Consider the following 20,061-nt stretch of genomic DNA (forward strand, 5'->3'; position numbering starts at 1 on the left):
CTTCCTTCCCTTTGTCTTAGGTCCCAACTTCTTCATCCCCAAGTCATGTAGCCTCCTAAGGAAAACTTAAAGTCCCTTACAGGGCACACACATACCTCAGTGGCCCAGATAGATATCCTTTTGCCTTATCATTAATACATTTAGCCTCTTTGTCTCTACCTCCCCCTCCCAAACCAGAATTGGAAATACTCAATAAATAAGAAAACCCATAGTAACCCTATGAATAAGAAAAAAAAGGCAAAAATGTTCCATATAAGATTAATCCAGCAGCTATCTCTTAGATCAATCCTCACTCAACAGCTAGATTTCAAAATAGTAAATCTAATGCTTTTTTTCTCCACTAGATTAGAGGATTGGACAGAGAGCTTCCATTGGAAGTCCTTGGAACCAGTGTTCTTGACTCTGACTCTAACAAGTATGGTAACCTCAGGAGGGCCCCTGATCCTCAGGATGCTCATCCACAAATAGAAGAGACAGATTTGGATCAGCATTTTTCCAAACTGTGTTCCTCATACACCAGTTTTGCAGGTTGTTGTGGGGGAAAATATTTTTGGGGCTTGACTCTGGAGGACTCCACAGTTCAACAAAATTGAAAAGGTTTATTTTCCACAGGACTTCTCAGAAGTCTTAATAAGCTAAGGTGTGCTGTGACTACGTAAGGGAGAGATGCTGGATTTCCTAAATGCATTTGCAAGATCTTCCTCCAGATTTAAGAAAGAAACCTGTAAATATCATGAAGAAATGCCCAACCACTGTCATTCTGGAGAATAATCCAGATGAGACATTTTATGCTCTTCATGTTTATGATCACTTGTAATTGTTTCCCCCTGTTCAACTAGAGTGAAGCAACACTCAGCACTGAAGGAAGACTGGCTCTTTCTTTCTTTCTTTCTTTCTTTCTTTCTTTCTTTCTTTCTTTCTTTCTTTCTTTCTTTCTTTCTCTTTCTCTCTTTCTTTCTTTCTTTTTGTTACTGGGGGTTGAACTTAGGGTCACTCAACCACTGAACCACATCCCCAGTCCTATTTTATATTTTATTTAGACACAGGGTCTCCCTAAGTTGCTTAGCACCTTGCCATTGCTGAGGCTGGCTTTGAACTCCTGATCCTTTTATCTCAGCCTCCTGAGCTGCTGGGATTCCAGGAGTGCACCACCACACCTGGCTAGGACTGGCTATTTCTTGATGGTTTTACCTCTCTCTCTATCTTTTTGGTGAATTTTTAAAATATTGCTGAAAATATTTTCACCTTCTCAAAAATCGCAAACTCTGGGGAGGTTGATTATTGCTCTACTGTTCATTCAGGTGGCTCTGAGTTCTATGATAGCCTACTTCTACCTTATTGAACTGCTCTACCTACCTGTTTCCTGCAGCTCAGGGTTTCCTTTAAGTATGGCTCTGATTAAGAGATGGAGGAGTCAGAGTACTAGAAAGATTAGATTACTCTCCTTGGCTCAGTGCCACTTTCCCACCTGGTAATTTAAACTATAAAACTTTATTTTTTCAAAATGATTCAACATTTTATGAATGTTGAAATGGAAATCGCCTCTTTCTAGATTTTCCAATTGCCCAATTCTGGGTAAGTGCATCAAAGTCAAATTTTTTAGTGGGTGTGTGAATACAGGGTGTGTGTGCCTAGGGTGTGTGTCCATGGATTTTCCTGCAGGGCTGGTTCTCTAAGAACACAGTTGGTCTGCTAGTTGGGTAGCTACTGCACTAATTAGAAGTAAGGATCAAGGTGGATCCTGAAAAACATTTTGAAGCTGGAGAGGAAGGTGGTAGTACTGTGTGGTCCTGATTTCATACTAACAACCCCCAAAATGTTCTTTTCCCATCTCTCTCTGTACCAAGTTGCTTTCAGATCTGTTCTTTAACTTTAGTGTTCCCTCATCAGCGAGCTCATCCCCAGTGTTCTCTTGCCACTAGATCTCTGGGCTCAAGAAGTCATTTAACATACTCGGTCTAAGAAGTGAAGGTCTTTGATGGATGCTGGGTTGTACCGCCAAGATTTCCCTTCAGGAATGAGAATGTATGTCTCCAGCAGCTGAAGTTCTGCTGGCAGACATCCCACAATTGTCAGCCCCATAAGTGAAATTCCTTGACTGAAGAGAGCTTTTAGCCCAAGATCGACTACATCCAATGCCTGGTGGATGAGGGACAAAGTACTTCATGGTTCAGCTTGGAATCATCCTAAAGAGCCATCCCAGCCTCAGATCTCCTAGTGGCACTGGCTGTGACCTCCATTGAGAATGTATCATAGCCCAACTACTCCGTGTCCAATCCAGCTCCTTTTCCTTCCCTTGAGGTTGTTGATCCAAAAAGCTCTCCTTATGAAAATCCTGTATGCTACTACACATTGTCTTAGAGTCTGCTTCTCAGGGAACTAAACATACAGGGGAGACTGAATATGTTATCAATCCCTGGAGGAGAGTTATGTTTTAAAGGAATCCCCTAGTGTTAGGGCTACCATGAACTCAAAAAGATCAGTTTGTAATGGTTCAATGGTTTGGTGGTGTGACATCTGGGAGGGAAAGGGAGAAGGGCTATTGATACATGTGGAGGGAGGAGTTTTTATATTCATTTTAAAATGCTGATGCTTTTTTTTTTTAATACTAGGGATTAAATCCAGTATTGCTCAACCACTGAGCCACATCCCCAGCCCTTTCTATTTATTTTTTCTTATTTTGAGAAAGAATCTCACTAAGTTGTTTAGGGTCTTGTTACATTGCTGAGGCTGGCTTTGAACTTGCCTCAAAATCCCGAGCCACTGGGCTTACAGGCATGCACTACCATGTCCAGAAATACTGGTGCTTCTTGGGTCTTGTTTCAAACCTTCATTCCCAACCGGAAGACATGAAGATAATGTTCTTTATTATCTTTCAAACATTTTTATATTTTGCTATTGGTGATCCCAGTTAGAATTGATTTTGTGTGATTGATTTTCCATTTTGATAATGTAACAAAAGTCAGATAAAATGAAAAATACACTGTGGATATAAGTATTTGTGACAAAACTATTATAAAATAAAAAGGATGATTAACACAAACTTCAGGGTTGTTTTGCTTCCGTGGGTAGAGGCAGGGGTGCAATGGAGAATAACATACAGGTCAATTCAGTGGAATTGGTAGGGCTCTGATACTTAATGGAGTTGAGTGGGACGCCATGAAGTGTCCCCTTTCATCATCAAGCTGTATGACATGTCCATACAGGGCATGGGCTCTTTTGTATATTAGTATATTGGGTCTTGTCTTGCTTCCATGTTTCGTTTTTCTAAGAGAGAAAGTGGGAAGAAGAGAAGTGGAGAAAACAAGAACTGACAACTAAATGTTTTGCTGTAAAGGACACCAGAGAAAAAGGCAGTGGAAGGCATAGGAGGTTATTTTCAAAGATGCCAGATACGGTGACAAATTTGTATGCAGTTGAAAAATCCAGCCGAGCAAGAAGAAATTTAAATGCAGGAAAGAGCAGGGCCATTTGGAGGAGCAATGCCCTGTGTTCTTTCTTAAGGCACTTTTCCTAGGTGATAGCTTTCCTATCTGTGGCACCACCAGTCCCTCTGAATTGCAGGTCTTCTTCATTTATTCATTTGTGTTTTTCCCATATATTATTGAGCTCTTCCTAAGTGCTATGAGCTCATGCCTGACTCTAGTAGTGAAATTTGCTTTAGCAGGTGTTTTAGTCCGTTTTCTGTTGCTGATCACACACCACCACAGCCTGAGCAAGTTATAAAGAAAAGAGGTTTATTTGGCCCATGGTTGAGATCTGAGGTTCATGGCTGGCATCTGGTGAGGGCCTTCTTGCTCCAGAGTCCTGAGGCAGTGTAGGGCATCACATGGCAAGAGGCAGGGAGTGACAACAGATCTTGCCAACTGGCTCTAATAGCCAACCTATCCCTTGAGATAGCCCTTTCACCCATTAATCCATTAACTGCCTAAGGGGATTAATCTGTTCACCAGGGCAGAATCCTAATGACTTCTTAAAGGTCCCACCCTGATCTCATCTCTCATGTCAAAATGGGGAATCAATTTCAACAAGGGTTTTTGGAAGGGACTAATCACAATGAAACCATATCAGCCACCTATGTTAAGGGGTTTCCTGCTAGGGTGTCCTGCCTTGTCCTCCCTAAATTATAGAACAGCTGGTTGTGAAAAGCCCAGACTGGGTTCCATCCACCCCAGTTCCTCACTGACTGGCTACAGTCACACTAGCCTTTTCGTTGGCTCTTTGACTTTTAAAAGTACCTTCTGCCTCAGATCAGTTGCTGTACGTAGTTGCTTCTGCCCAGGATTCTCTATCCCCTGATTAATTCCTGCTCTTCCTTTTCAAGTCTCAGCTTACCTATAATTCTCTCTAAGAAGTCATCTCTCCAGTTCCACCCTTTCCACCCTACCTCTATCATCTAAATTGTGTTATTCTTATCGTCTTACCTATAGGACCCTCATTCATAATATTTCACCACATTTATGGAAATTGCAATTGTATATTTATTTGCCTGTCTCCCTGATCAGACAAGCATGCTCCACAAGGTCAGGGACCATGACGACTTTGTTTCCCTTGAAGTGATTTTTAAGATGGCAAGTGCTTCCCAGATGTGCACTGGTCTCTGTCCTCCTGCTGCTGCTGCTGTTGAAGACAAAGCCAAATTCTGCAAGAATACAAAGTTGGACATAGATGAGAAAATACTCCTTAATCCGGTTTTGTTTCTATTGCAATTACAGGGTTTGGTTATAAGAAAATATGAACTAATTCTCAAATCAGAGCATGTTAAAGCTGGAAAGGACCCAGGAAGGCCTCACGGAAATATCTCTAGGGTATAGAATGACAGACAAGAGGAAAGGGAACAAACAACAAAAGCTAAAAACAACTATTTACGAAGTGCTTAATATGCATTAGCCTCGTGCTAAGAGCTTTACCTACATGACCTAATTTAATCTCTTTGAATTTCCTGAGAGAAGGTTCTATTAGCCTATTTTACTATTAAAGAAACTGAAACTCCTTGAGGTTGTGTACTTTTGTCTAAGATTATACACCTATTAAGTGATGGTGGCCAAGACTGCAAGCCAGGTCAGCCCCAACCTAAGACAGTGCTTTCCCCAACTTTAATGTGGGTGCAGCTCACCTGGGGATTCATTTAAGATGAAAATTCTCGATTCAGCCCATCTGAGGTTCTGTATTTGTGAACAAACTTGCTGGTCATGCTGTTGTTGCTGGTCCTGAAAACACACTTTGAGAAGCACTGGCCTATCTCAGCACTTTTCAGACTTGACTGTGCATTCGAATCAAGTGAGAACCTTGTAAAAACTGCAGATTATGAACAACTGGGTCTGGCTTGGGATTCTACATTTTTTTTTTTTACAGGCTTCCAGGGGAGGTCAATTGTTCTCATCTGTGGACCACATTTTGAGGGGCAAAGCTCTTATGCCCCCCAAATTCAAACTTCACGTTGGAGATGGAGGTTGGCCTAAATCGCAGAGCTTTCTAATAATCACTGACAGCCAGGCTAGCCACTGACAAGGATCATGCCATCAAATGACAGCTGAAGCTCCCTTGAAAGAACAAAAATCTACCTGCTGCCTATGATTTGCCCCCTTTAAAATTCATGTTGAAATTTAATGTCCACTATGAGACGGTAAGAGGTGCGACCAGGTAGGATGTTTAAGAGATGATCAGGTCTCTTCCTTTATGGATGGATTCATCCACTCATGGGATTAATGAATTTATGTGTTACTAGGTTGCCTTAAGAATATTAAGGATAGGTCTGCTAGTAAAAGCCAATGTGGCTGGGTGTCTCTCTCTCTCTCTCTCTCTCTCTCTCTCTCTTTTATTTATTTATTTTTGTCCATGTAATGACCTGTGTTATCCTGAGATTTGGAGAGCCAGAAGGTCATCACCAGATGTGGCTTCTTGACACTGGACCAGTACTGTGAACCAAACTAAACCTCTTTACTTTATAACATGCCGGGTCTGTGTTATTGTGTCATTCATCATAGAAAAGGACTGAGACACCACCCTTGGTTTTTAACCAACTCAAAAAGGGAGACGGGCAGATGTATGGGCTGGAAACCTAACGGTGCCTCAAGTGAGGACAAGGTTTTGAGTGATGTCCATGGGGAGGCCTGCAGCACCCACCAAGTGCACCTGAATATGGAGCAAGAAGCCAGTCCCCACCCTTCCCAACGTTTCAAAGCAATGTGACGTCATCCGTTCTAAAAACCCCCAGGTTCATAATGAAACTTGTAATCAGGTGAGTCTTGTTTTGTTTTGAGTCCATTCACACTCTTTCTCACAGTCCCCTCACTTGGTGACTGCTGGGGCACACTCTGGGGGTGAATTCTGGGAACTCTAACTGATCTTTCAGGTTTACATAAAGTGGGTTTACTCCCCTCGGAGAACATCACTGGCTTTCTTGTAAGTCTTCTCTCTTGCTCAGAGGGGACAACCTGCTTTCATTCCTGATTGACCCTTTTAGGGCCTCCAGGTGTTGTGCATGCTAGAATCTTCTCTCCACCTCTCATCTTGTGTGAATGTAGAGAAAATGCTCCTGAGAGAACGTCCAGGACAGATACCAGGAAGCTGGACCTACCCTTGAACTTCTTGACCTCGTATTCTTTCCTCACTGTCCACCAGACTTGACTAGGAAAGTGAGCAGTCTGACCCTTGCCCAGTGGAAGCTAGCCTAGCTCTTCAATGGAGTCTACTTTTTAAATACGATGGATTTTCCTCTTTACAGTGAGGCAGACGAGGTGAAGGGCACTCACTGAAAGTCAGCTCCACTTCAGTACTTAGCAACCACCCCATGAAGAGCTGGTCTAATATCGGGATGCAAGAAAGGCTTTTCCCCCTGATGTCCACCTGAGGTGGAAATAGAGGAAGTGAGAGAGGAAGGACCTGGGGAGATCTTGACTTGAGCTCTGACTTCTTCATTTATTTAGCAGTCCAGCCTTTGGCAGGTTCTTTCACCTCTGAAGATTTGGTTTCCCCATCTGTCGATGGGGATAATGCAATCAGCATCATATTGTGAGTCTCAGTATCAGATCTCAGGACAACCGAACCCTATTGCATCCAGAGTGTAGGATGTAGTTCATAAAAATCAGCCCTCTCCTCCCTTCTTACTTCCCCTCCCCACTCTAGATTCCAAGTGCGATGTGCAAAAACGATCAGGCTCTGCAAAATGGCAGTTCCAAAGTGTTTTGTGCCAAGGTCCATTTAGGTTCCAAAATACTCCCATTCCGCTGCTTCTTTCTGTGTTCTCGCCGTCTGATGTGTATCTGTGTGTCTCTGTGATTACACACTGCTGTCACTCAGAGCGCCGGCAGATACCAACAGATTCTGTTACAACAGCTGATAGTTGCAGGCCCGCCTCAGCATTTGATCAGCAAAGATTCTTCCCAGACCCCGAAGGAACTGCTCATGCCCAACTTTATTTTAAGAAATTGGTTGCTTTATTTACAAAGAGACCCTTCCAAAAGGTTTCCCAGCAGGACCTAAATTGGTGATTTTGTGCAAAAGAATTAAAAACCAGGTTCCAACCGTGTCGTTTATGGAGGTCGGCCACATGTGCAATACAGACAACGCTAGGCCTTAATGCTTTATTAGATTGGAATCATTTCTGGCACTTAAACATTTTGATGAAATTTGTTCAATTTTCTGGGTGTGTTTTATATGAAAAAATTAAATGTTTCTTGGCAGTTCTATTAAATAGACACCGGCAACATCTCTGGGTAGTTTAATGCTCAGAAATCAATGATACAACATTTCATTTAATCCACCAATTGAGAGCTGTACTGCAGCGATTCTCTTTTCTTCTGGGCCTCACATGATCATCACTTTGTAAACAAAGAGGGAAGGGGAACAGGGACATTTTCCTTTTAGTTAGGAAAACCAACATACACCATGAGATTGTATGAGTTAGGAATAGGCATCACATCTGGGCAGATGTAGCCCATGGGCTCTCAGTTTGACTAGCAGAGTAAGTAGGATCTTGGTACTTATACCTATTTAGCTAGTTCCTTTTTGCAGTGCACAGATTGAGCAACAATATGTAGTGTTCCCTAGTCAGGCCTGGGGTGCCCCTTCTTACCCAAATGAGAATCGGGTCTCTGCTTTCAGCTTCCTGATCATTCATAAAGCTTTAGCCTCTATTTTTTTTTTCCCTTGTTCACGAACTATCCATAAGTACCTTGATCCTAAGAACAATATATGTCTTCTTGGTCCCTCGACTCATAACCCACATGTATTTATTGGGTACCTCCTCTATGCCAGCATAGAGATGATCTTTAGTAAAGATTTATTGAATGATTGTATATTTATGTTCTTCAGATGAATTGAAAGATCACAATAAAAATAAATACAGCCCACTTTAGGCTCTGGGAATGACATTTGCCATATTGTAGGGAGAAAGAGGTTCTTTGTTTCTTCCACCCTGTTCACATCTCCGCAGTGTCTGAGAGGGGAGATATTTGTTGCCTTGCCTATGGCTTCGGGGGAACAATTCTCTGTTGGGGATAGAAATGCAATTCACATAAATGCTAGAGGGTGAATCAGCAAATTTGCTGAAGCGCTACGGAAAAGCACACAGGGTGAGGATTTGAAAAACCTTCAGAGGTTCCCTTTGCCCCAGAGAGTCTCTCCTTGGAGTTCCATCCTCAGATTCCTTCATTAGACGTGGTGGTTTGGGGATGCTGCCATGTTGAGCGAACCATGAGAAAGGTTTTTACCCTCGTATTTCTACCCTCTTTCTTTTGAATTAGAAAAAAAGAGAGTCCGATGCCATGGTACACAGAAAAGGAGTGGGACCTGGAGAGAAGGCTGCAACTTTTTGAAAATAAGCATTTTAGCCTAGGGGACAGACACATCTGAGCCCAAATGACCAGATGGCCAAGGACCGAATGGTCTGTCCTTTTTCATTTTCATGGGGAAGAACTACCAAGGGTCAGAGTGCAGAGAAAAGCAGACGGCAGGACTTTACCAAACCTGAAAAGCACTTGCTAAGTTAATACTGGATTTTCTTCACTGGGCTGGGGTGGTGTGGTGGGGCTGAGGGACTCTCTCTCAGGTTTCTGGTTGTGGTCTATGGATTTGGGAGCCACCCACCCACCCTTTCTGTTTCTCCTCAGTTTTCAGCTTGCTGTCAGCTGCCTGTTGTCACCTTTGGCTCCGCCTTGCTCATTGCCCCATCCATTTTTCATGAGTCAGGACTCAGGGAGGAGTAAGGAGAGTGACCATAAAAACACACTGAGAGTATCTGTCATCACTGGATCACAAACTTCTTTTAAATAAGAGCTAATTCTCACGACTTCCCGGTGAGGTTAGGAAGTGTATCAACACCTGGACATTCTGAAGGACATAGGGGTGAAGTGTCTTTTTGACTTCTCTTGTCATTCAGAGTCTCTCCCAAGGCTCCGGGTGCTCCCCTTTCCCTCCAACAGCACTCCTTGGAAGAGGAAAGCTGGTCCTTGCAACCTCAGCAGCTGGCACCAGGTAGGGTCACATGGGAGATAATATGCCAAGCCTCTTATTCTTTCCATAGACACAGCTTCAGACTTGCAGCCACAATTTCCAAGTTCAAAGCCTGGCTCTGTCACTCACTACAGACAATATACTTCTGCTTTCTGAGCCTCATTTTCCTCATCTACAAAATGGGAATAATAGATGCAATTGACAGACACACACAAGGAAGAATTTTCAACAACTTTAGTGAAGGACTATTAATAGGTAGATTGTGCAGATTTGACAAACCCTGGGAAGGTAACCCTCATCTCCAGGTTCTTCCAGAGCTTCACTTCCTGGAGACATTCTGAGGATTAAAGGAAACGACATCCAAGTAGGGGCTGAGGTGCACATGCTAGGTGCCCAATTAAGAATCATTCTTGGGGAAAAAGAAGAGTAAATCATCTCAGAGGCAAGGCCAGCCTCTGTCATTGCTGGATCACAAGCTTCTTTTAAACAAGAAGATTTTTCTAGGCACGTTGAAGAAAATTGCTTACTGGAAATACTTTTAAATAGAAAGGAAGCCCTTCTAATATCCAAATACCTTCTTCTCCCTTCCCTCCTGTAATTAAAATGCCTTTAGTCTGTGTCAAAGCCTACCTTCCTCTCCCTCCACATCCCAGTTTTAGAGAGGTAGCACCACCATAATGAATGAACGATAGCAGGGGTACTGCCAAGAAGAAAAACAGAAGATATAAGAATTAGACAAGGAGAGGAACACAGGAGAGAAAGGAACACAGGAAAGGGAGGCTGAGTGAAGGGTGGGCAATTTGGTAAAATCCAGTCCACTGCTTCACAATATGCCCTGGAATTGACAGGTGCAGTGGCTAGACATAGCTTTTATAATCTGACTTTACACCACTTCTGTAGATAGCATGGAATCATGTGGCAAACCTTCACCCTGAGACCTTGTAATATCCACCAGGAATCATGCATTTATTTACAAGCACAGAAAAACAGGCAAAGCAGTTCAAATGAATCAAGATTTTATTTATTCCCATGATGCAGCTCCCCACAGGTTAGCATCCTAGGATTAGAGCAATGGTTCAGGGAGGTTTTGAAGTCCCAGCCCATTTCCAACTCCCTGCCCTGGCAGCTTAATGCATGGCATTTGCTCTCAAGTTGGTTATTCCATGGGCAGTTGGTCATTGTACATCCAGATAGAAGGAAAGCAAAGCGGGCAAATAAGCAACTGGATTCCATATAAGAAGAGTCAACTTGCTCAGTGACCCTCAGCTCTCCTCTTATTGGCCAAAATTGCATCTAGCTGCAAGGGAGTCTGGGAATGAGAGGTCCAGTATGTACAGCGTAAACTCTTCCCTCCATTTATGCTCTATTTAAGCTTCAGTAAAATCTGCATTGTTCTCTTTAGAGCACCTTCCAGTAGGACAGTCAACACCCACATGTAGTTATAAAAATTTAAACCTGCTGAAATTGTGGTGGAATACGCCTTTGGTCCCAAGTACTTGGAAGACTGAGGCAGGAGAATTAATTGAGCCCATGAGTTCCAGTCCAGCCTGGGCAACATAACAAGACTCCCATCTGAAAAAAAATTCACAATAGCTATACTATAGGGAACCAACCTAGGTGTCCCTCAGTAGATGAATGGATAAAGAAAATGTGGTATATATTCTCAATGGAATATTACTCAGCTTTAAAGAAGAGTGAAATTATGACATTTGCCAGTTAATAGTTAGAGATGGAGAATATCATGCTGAGCGAAATAAGCCAATCCCTCAAAACCAAAGACTGAATGTTTTCTCTAATATGTGGATGCTAATTCACAATAAGGCTGGGGTGTGGCACTAGGGAAGAATAGTGTTACCTAAGATTAGGTACAGGGAAGTGATGGGAGGGTAGGGTAGAGTATATGGGGATAGGAAAGATAGTAGGATGAAATACACATTATTACTATATGTATATATGTGACCAAGTGATCAATATGATTCTGCAACATGCACACTCAGAAATATGAGAAATTATATCCCATCTATGTATGATATATCAAAGTGCATAAATGCATTCTACTATCATGTGTAGCTAAAACAAAAAAATCTTAAAAATGAAAAAATGAAAAATACATTTGAAGAACAACAAAAAAATTGAATTAAAAATTCTTATCCTCAGCAGCATGAACTCTATGTAGCTGCCATATAGGATGGTGTAGACATAGCACATTCATCATGGAAAATCTTGCTGGACAGCAGGACTTTAGATGAATGCAAGGATTCACAGGCTCTTGCATAAGAGTTGGCAGAAGCCGAAAACAGACAACGTGAAAGACAGCTAATATTCTTGGCAATGACCAAGGCTGTAACTGTTGATAGCACTGGAGGAATAAGGCTGAGGGACCTAGGGACTGATTCCAAAGTATTTGTGGTCAGTTGGCAGCAGAAGCACAGCTAGTATAACCTAAATAAGATAATGCACTGGTCTCTGGTCTTCCTCAAAAATATGTGGAGTTGCCCTCTGGGTTTGGCAAATCGAGTCTGGTTCGGTCTCTTTCCTCACATTATCGACAGGCAGAAGGTCCCTCCCTTTTCTGAAATCATCATGAAGAATATATTTGGGTTTAATGGTCTGTATAGCTAGCTCAGTCCAGCCTTTAGAAGAGCTCAGAAGCTGAGGGGTGGAGAAATGGTCTGATTCCCAAGAATCTAACAGCATTATTTGTCTAAGCATTAGGGGGAATTATTTAGCTAAGTCCGGACGACTTGACTGCAAGTTTACCTCTGAGAGTCTATTTCCCTTTCTTTCATCACTTTAGCGTCATTGCTTGCATTACATCTTGTGCTCGGGTTGCACACATTGCTTATCTGGCCAAAGGCTCACTCTGAGTGGCATTTTAACTCAACTTTGAACTTCTTGGTCTAACTCCTCTTGCTTTTCCTGGACACCGCACGCACAATTAACTCTCATGCTTATTTCTGACATTGGGCGCTGAAATAATGCTGTGAAATCCATGTTCCCTTTACTTCCCCCTCCTGGATCTTCGGGACATCCCAGTTCAGGTCTGTGAACCAGTGCCACCAGGGCTCTGCCAGACAGAGGCTGTCCTGATAAATGCTGTGCGCGGTACCACGGCTGAAAGTTTTCCTCCTCCAGCTCTAGTTGAAATTAATTACACGTATTGCTTCCCTTCCCATTTATCTTTATGTCTAGAAAAGTGATAGAAAGTTCTGATCTTCCTTGTGTGGTTCCGCAGCAGTCGCGGTTGCCAGTAATTAAAGACGCAAGGCCCATTGTAGTCATGAAATCAGAATTGGATTGTGAACCCAGTGAACAGGGACGGTCTGCCTCTGCATGATGCTTTTATAACTTCCTTTCTGCAGTAGGGACCCAGTTGGCACCCAATAAGTAATAAATAATAATGATAAGTAGTCTCGAATCGTGCTTTCCAGAATGGTGCCTTGCCTTTTCTGATTTTGTAAAATGGTTTCCTGATGAAGTGGAATGTCCATGTCACCATCATAGGAAATATGGATTGTTCTTCAATGAAATATTAATGATGATCAAGTCACTAGGCTTTTCCTTGGTGAGGAGTGAAATTTTTTTAAAAAAAGTAGCTGAATTTCTTCATAATAAGTTAAAATATTATTGCATCAATAGTGAGAATGCATGCTTTTCTTTCTTTCTTTCTTTTTTTTTTTTTTTGAAACTTCTCTCTCAACCTCATTCCATCTCTTTTCTGACTGCCCTCATTTGGGGTATTTTCATTCTTCAATAGAAACTTCAGGCAGATAATGACATGGTTTGAGAAACAGCGGGTATCACGCTTGAGTGGGTCAGAAGCAAAGTAAGGTCTCCACTACCAACTAATTTTCTTTTATTAACATTGGAAGAGTTCTCTGTATAATGGGAATAAAAATAACAACAATGTCTACTTCCTAATGTGATGAGGATTAATGAAAGAGTAGGTACAGAGGGAGTGTCTTAATGACTGACATGCCGTATGACCTCAAGGTGCTTAGCTCAATTGAACCACTCCACCACGTGTACACAGTTCAAAACAACAGGTTGTACAGGATGAATATATATAGCAGTTAATTGCCAATTTGAAAAAGGAATCTCAAGAAATGTTAATTTTATTCATTGGTGGTGGTGAGGGAGGCAGAAATTAAAATTCGAGTCTCCCCATTTGCCCAAGTTAGCCGCTTAGGTAAGAGACTTTGGTGGAGGAACTTGTCACAAGGATTGGCTGTAGTGAGATTTGGGGATTATCTGTGGGTTTCAGCTTCCTGCCCTCTACTGCTTCCTGATACCATTTGAGGGTTCATTTTGCTGACTGTGGACCTGCTCAGGAGCTTTCACCCCACCTTGGCTGATGTGGTCAGGATTAGGCAGGAGAACCAGAGTCAGTCAGTCTTTCAGGACCCACCAGAAGAAGAGGCGTCTCCAGTATTAGAAGGGATGGGCGTTGGTGCTGGAAGAGGTCCCGCCTCTGGGCTTTTCTTCCCCAGCAACCGCCACCTGCAGCCACCAGCCCTGCTCCCTGGGGTGCTCCCTGCTCCCCACCCCCTCCTTGGGGCTGTCTGCAGCCTTATCTGGTGAGCCACAGAGGGCTGAGGTGAGATGGAGCGATAAGCAGGAAGTACAGTGGAATTTCATTCCTGGAAAAAAAAAAAAAGAAGAAGAGGGACCTTGGCATGAGTAGCAGAATGGAGGGTTCAGGATGTTAATCACTGCTCCTTTTATCAGACAGCTTTATTAAGATCAATGTTTTTTGTTGCCAAATTAGAGTGGACCTAGAGCGAACTTCCCAGCAGTTATTAACACAAGTCCACATTTGCTGGAAGGATTGGGTACCTCCACGTGCTCAGCCATAGCTGGAAGTTACACAATATCTATATCATTTTTCACAGCTTTGTCATTAGCTGGTAATGATTTGATTATTTTGCAGATGAATCACAGTATAAATCTCTTTCACAAACACTACCTCCAAGTATTAATCAAAACCATTAAGGCAAAGCAGTCGGTGCAAATTAAAAAATTTGCATGTCTAAATTAAAAATTACAGTAATACATCATAAATAAATCTTTTAAATTCTCTATGGCCTCTATGCACATCCTTTCTTTGGTGTGTGTATTCTATAATGAGACCATGAATACCAAGCTTTTCTTTCTCTCTATGTATTATATATATATATACATATGAACATTATTTTAATTTTAAAGGTGGAATTCAGATCCTTAGGTGCAGCCTGGTATTAGAACATAGAAGGTAAAGGGTGGTTTTTCTTCTCTTTTTCCCCATTTATTTCATACCCACCCCCACCCCCACCCTGCAGAAGGCTCAAAGACTGCACACAAAAAAAGAATAGAAGCTGTTGCAGATAATTTGCAGTGTCTTCCGTTGTTGCAAAGTAAATATTTGTAAAAGGTGATGCTTCTTTTTCAAATAACTTTGAACTGTGAGGAAAATTACCAAGTTGTGTTTTAGGTAATATTTCATTTTGGAACTATTAACACATTACTTGCAATATGGGAGGAAATTAGAGGGTTTTGAGTGATGAAAGCCACCTTTGGCATTAAAAAACTATTATTATTCCCTTGAAACGCAGAAGCAAATTAAAACAGGAAAATGAAACTTTCAAGTGCCCTGGATTTGAAAAGGCATTTTTCCCCCCTTTCATTTGTCAAAAAAAAAAAAAAAAAAAAAGAATTAAATGACTTGTTTCACTGGAAACCTGGAAGAAATCATTTATAAGGCAGAAAGTACTCTTTTCAAAATGCCTTTGCCAAAGAGTTTAGGCAAGTGATACTGCCTGTGTGAGTCCCCACCACGTACTGGGTGTAAATAGGCCTCTGTTGAGTGTTCCATAGACGAGTGTGTACTGGAGATTCATCACCGCTCCAGGTAATGGGATGGCAGCGGCAATTAGAAAGCACTTTCACTCTGCCCAGGATTTAACCCAATTAACCTATCTGTAACCTATTAACCTAATTAAATAGAAGAACTTCTCCGTGAGGGAGGTTTACAGGACTCTATCGGATTGTGGGTGGGAACTGGGAAAGAGGGCATGGATCAGGGAATATTATAATATGAAGTCCGATTTTTTTTTTTTTAATAATAGAATTGGGACATCAAAACACAATTCTAAGGTGCTTGGCGTTTCCCTAATAGGAGAGTGTGGAATTAACTAGTAGGTGAGTTTTATACTTATGGATACCTCTTTGCCTTGTGGGGATTTTTACCTTAAATTGTTTTTTAGTGATATTGAGAGACTGGTTGAGGGGCATGGAGAGCTATTCTGCTCCTGTCTCTTGTTCCTTATTTCAAACAGATTTAAAGAGTAAAGGGGGAAATCTGAATATTGTTTTCTTTAGTTTAAGTCAGTCCTGTACAATGGTTTTAGCACCATGGCTAAGCACCACAGCTGAACATTTATTTGAAGATGGGATGCACATCTGGCCCTCTGCTAGCCTGTGTGAGCTTAGTGAATTGCTTCGTCTTTCTGGGTCTCAGTTTACTCATCTGTGTAAAATGAGTAAAATGAGTGGGTCGCATGAGATGGTCTCAGAAAGGTTTTTTCCAGCTCTAAATGGTTTGTGATTTTTATATCGTTACTTCTCTCTCTACTTCCTCTCCTTTTGATACCATTTTACTAAAAATAATTGCTTCTTGAATGATCCTGGCTAGAACTGCACTATTCAATATGGTAGCCCTGTGTCTGGAGATGAAGTAAAATAATGTCATATAAAAAGTTCAGTTCTGGGCTGAGGTTGTGGCTCAGTGGCAGAGCACTTGCCTAGCATGGGTGAGGCATTGGGTTGGATCCCCAGCACCACATTAAAAAAAAAAAAAAAAAAGTTCAGTTCTTTAGTATCCCTAGCCTCACACTAAGTGCTGAGTAACTACCTATGGCTTACGACCACCTCCTGGACAGCACAAATTCATACCATCTCCATCAGTGCAGAAGGTGGATAAACCTGTAGCTGTTTTCTTAGATTTTCATATTTGCTTCATTTTGTAGAGTCCAGTCTTTTGTGTATGTTTAATGTTAGGGAAAGGCAAGCTAGTGACAAATTTGACTTTACTCAGTTTAACTTTAAAGATGTTCTATATTATCTGTAGGGCACTGAACTAGGCACATAGGCACTTATTCGCAGTGTGATCTTATGCACAAGGTTCAGCTATTCTGAGCCCCAGTTTTCTCATCTGTCAGGGGTTTGGAGTTGCCTGATCTGTGGGTTGATATTAATGCATCCACCCTGAGAAACAGAAGATGCCTAATGACCATTATGATTGATACTCACTTAATGGCATACCAATGTCCATCATTGGACTGCTGAGAAATATTTTTTATTTGTTAAAAAAAATATTGGATTGAGAAGGAGACATGTAGAAAATTATCAGAAATACAGGCATTTTTCTTCCGATAAAAATCATAGGTTAGAAAAATGGATATTGAAGGATGCAAAAACCTTATTAGCCATGTATCTACTGGGGCAGGGAAAGGAGAACTGAATGTTTGAATGAATGGAGCAGTTCTTCAGTTACATCCTTTAGTGCTTGTGATGTCTCCTTCCCACTCCCAACCCAGCATCAAGCGATAGGGCTTGCATTCACTCTTCTTTACTTCTGCTTTTGATTTGACCTGAGGACAGAACAGGCCTAGTAAGCTGGTGTTCTGCACTGGTGACTTCTGTGAGGGAATAGCCCTCCCAGGAGGTTTCTAGAAGACCCTCCCTGTGCAGTTGGAGAAGGCTAAGTTCAACCATAGTTCTACCACCCTTTCAGAAAGGTATGGTAGATCAACACATGGCTTTTATATTTTAAGGGAATGATATTGGGGGAGGGCTCCATGGAAGCAGTGTCCCTCCTGGTTACCCAGGGCCAGGAATGAAGAGGAGGTGGGATGACTGTTCTGAGGAATCTTTTGAGCATGCTGACATCTGTCACGGATATGTTTTCTGTTCCCATGCCCCTTATACTTATTTTTCTCATTTTCTTTCTAGGAAGCAAGGAATGGTATGCTTGCAACTTTAATATTATGATAAACTTTTGTGTGAATGGGTGGCTCCAATACAAAACACTTTGCAAAGCAAGCGATTTCTTCCAAACTCTTTCCTAGTCATCCGAGGGAGTATGGATTTCAAAGTTCGGAATGTCTCTTGACTTGGGCTTCTCATTTTGTTTTCCCCACACATAACTGTCTCCACCTTTTATAATATTTATTACAATAATCCCACCACAGAGATAACCTCTGTTGACATTTTAAAAATTTATGATGAGAGCACGTGAACATATTTAGAAAATTCAAACAAGGCGGAAAGGTACAAAGTGGAATAAAGGCTCCCTTGTATCCTCCTCCTTCACTGAATCCCTCTAACAAAGACAGCCCCTGGTAATGCTCTCTGCTGGGATCTTAAAAAGCCCATACATAATACTTATAAGTTGCTTCTTAGCAATGTGCAGAATAAAAACCACAACGTACACAATGTTCTGACTCTGCTTTTGTTTCTTCTTATTGACATCTGAGATTTTTTTTTTCCTCCAGATCAGAAAGCACAAAACTTCCTCAATTTTTCTTTTGTTAACTGTACAACATTCTACCCTATGGATATTCTCTATTCCATAAAATAGTGAAATCCTTCCCTAATTGGTGGACATTTAGGTCATTTCCAGGGTTCTTTGGTTGTGATTGACCTTGGTTTCTATTATATTGTTTTTACAATGTAGCCATCAAATCAATTTTTAGCTATGTAATTACTAGATCAGAGATAATATGTGTTTTTATTTTAGTAGCTTTTGCCTAATGGCCTTTTGAAAAGTTTGAACCTGGTGGTATGCAGTATCCTCAGTGTTAAAAATGATTGTCTTCCTGCAGATTAACTAATATCAGGTATCATCACACTTAAACATTTGCCCAGCTACTAGGTGAAAATGGTTTCTTGTTTTGATTTACATGTCTTTAATGATGAGTAAGACTGAGCTTCTTTTTGTATTTTTATCTGCCGTTGTAATTTGTATTCCGAGGCCCATCCACCCCCACCTCCTGCAAGCCCATGAACTACCTTCGCTGCTGTCTTTTGCTAACTTGGGGGAGATTCCTCTCTGCCTCATTGTTCTGTTTGAGCACTTTCTAATTTGACCAAGTTAGCCCTCTGCTTGTGTTTTGCAAATACAGTTTTTCTCCCATTTGTTGTTTGTTTGGGGACTTCAGTTATAGTATGTCCCCAGTTGGGGTTTTCATTTTATGTAGCCAATTCCCAGTCATTTCCCTGGGACAATCTGGGCATGTGATCTTCTGAAAGCAGAAATGTAAAATAAGTTGTCCCAAAGCAATTGCTAATAGTTTTTCCTTTCACTTCCAAGAGTATCCTAGTTTGCTGAAAAATTAATGATCATCTTCAGCTTTGTTCCTTCCCCACCTCTACTTCAATCAGACTTTGTCTTTTTTTTTTTTTTAAACCAGGAATTCAACCTGGTGCACTTAACCATGAGCCACATCCCTAGCTCCTTTTATTATTATTTTTTTTATTTTGAGACAGGGTCTAGTTAAGTTGCGTAGGCCCTCACTAAATTGCTGAAGCTGGCTTTGAACTTGGGATCCTCCTGCCTCAGCCTCCCCAGATGCCAGGATTACAGGTGTGCACTACTCCACCTACAACTTCCTCTTTGACTTACCGAGAATATTGGAGGTTCATCATAAAACTTAAAATGCTTTGTGAGGCAAAGAAAAATTTTAAAAAACATGGAAACTCCCTGATAAGGAGGCTTTATTTACTTGCTCAGCAGGATTCATTGACACGTATCGACTCTAAATCTCGTGCTAGGCAACATAAGCAAGTCAAAGACAAGCTAAGAATCTAATAAAGACATGAAAACTTACAAAGTTAAAAGAAGAGCACACTTATCTGAAGGATGATTCTCAGCTCCATCTACTTTTTTGGGTATATAAATGCAAGTTTTCCTGTTGTATAACTATCAAAAAATAAGAAGGCCCCTTCCAGGGTATGCCAGGAAATAAAGGACTTGTTTATCAAATAGTTATGAGAAAGCACTACCTGTAAGTTATTTTTTCCAGGTGGGTATATAAATGAGCAGTCAGTTTTTCCTAAGAGAGAGCAGACAGAAGAATACCAGTTGGTGGTTCTTGAACAGAACCAAATATAAAAGATAATTGAGTGATTAAGCATTTGTTGTCTAAGAATAAATAAGGAATCTTTTCATGTAACTATTTTAAAAAGAGAAGCCCTATTCAGTATTGTCTATTGTGTAATGCATCTGTACTCTCCGGTTTATCTTTAGTGTTTTGTCTTTGCGCCTGATAACCAGAACAAATGATGATCTTTGTAGAAATATTGGAACAGGTTAAATATTATGAACAGATGAAAACCAATTTGTTTTTTAAACTTCTTATGCCCAAGTGTTGATGGCTACAGAATATTCCTCTTCTGTGTAGTAGTCATTAATTTAAACCAGTTTTTGCTGGCTAGGTAAGTGTGTCCTTTTACATCTCATTTTTCTTTTGATGATAAACAAAAGTAAGACAAACATTTTCTCACATTAAGGCTTCCTCTGTATTGTCAAACGGTCCATTAGCAGAGATTCCTAAAAGAGAAATTATG

This window comes from Urocitellus parryii, chromosome 3 (genome assembly GCF_045843805.1).
Source record: "Urocitellus parryii isolate mUroPar1 chromosome 3, mUroPar1.hap1, whole genome shotgun sequence".
In the NCBI taxonomy this organism is placed as follows: Eukaryota; Metazoa; Chordata; class Mammalia; order Rodentia; family Sciuridae; genus Urocitellus; species Urocitellus parryii.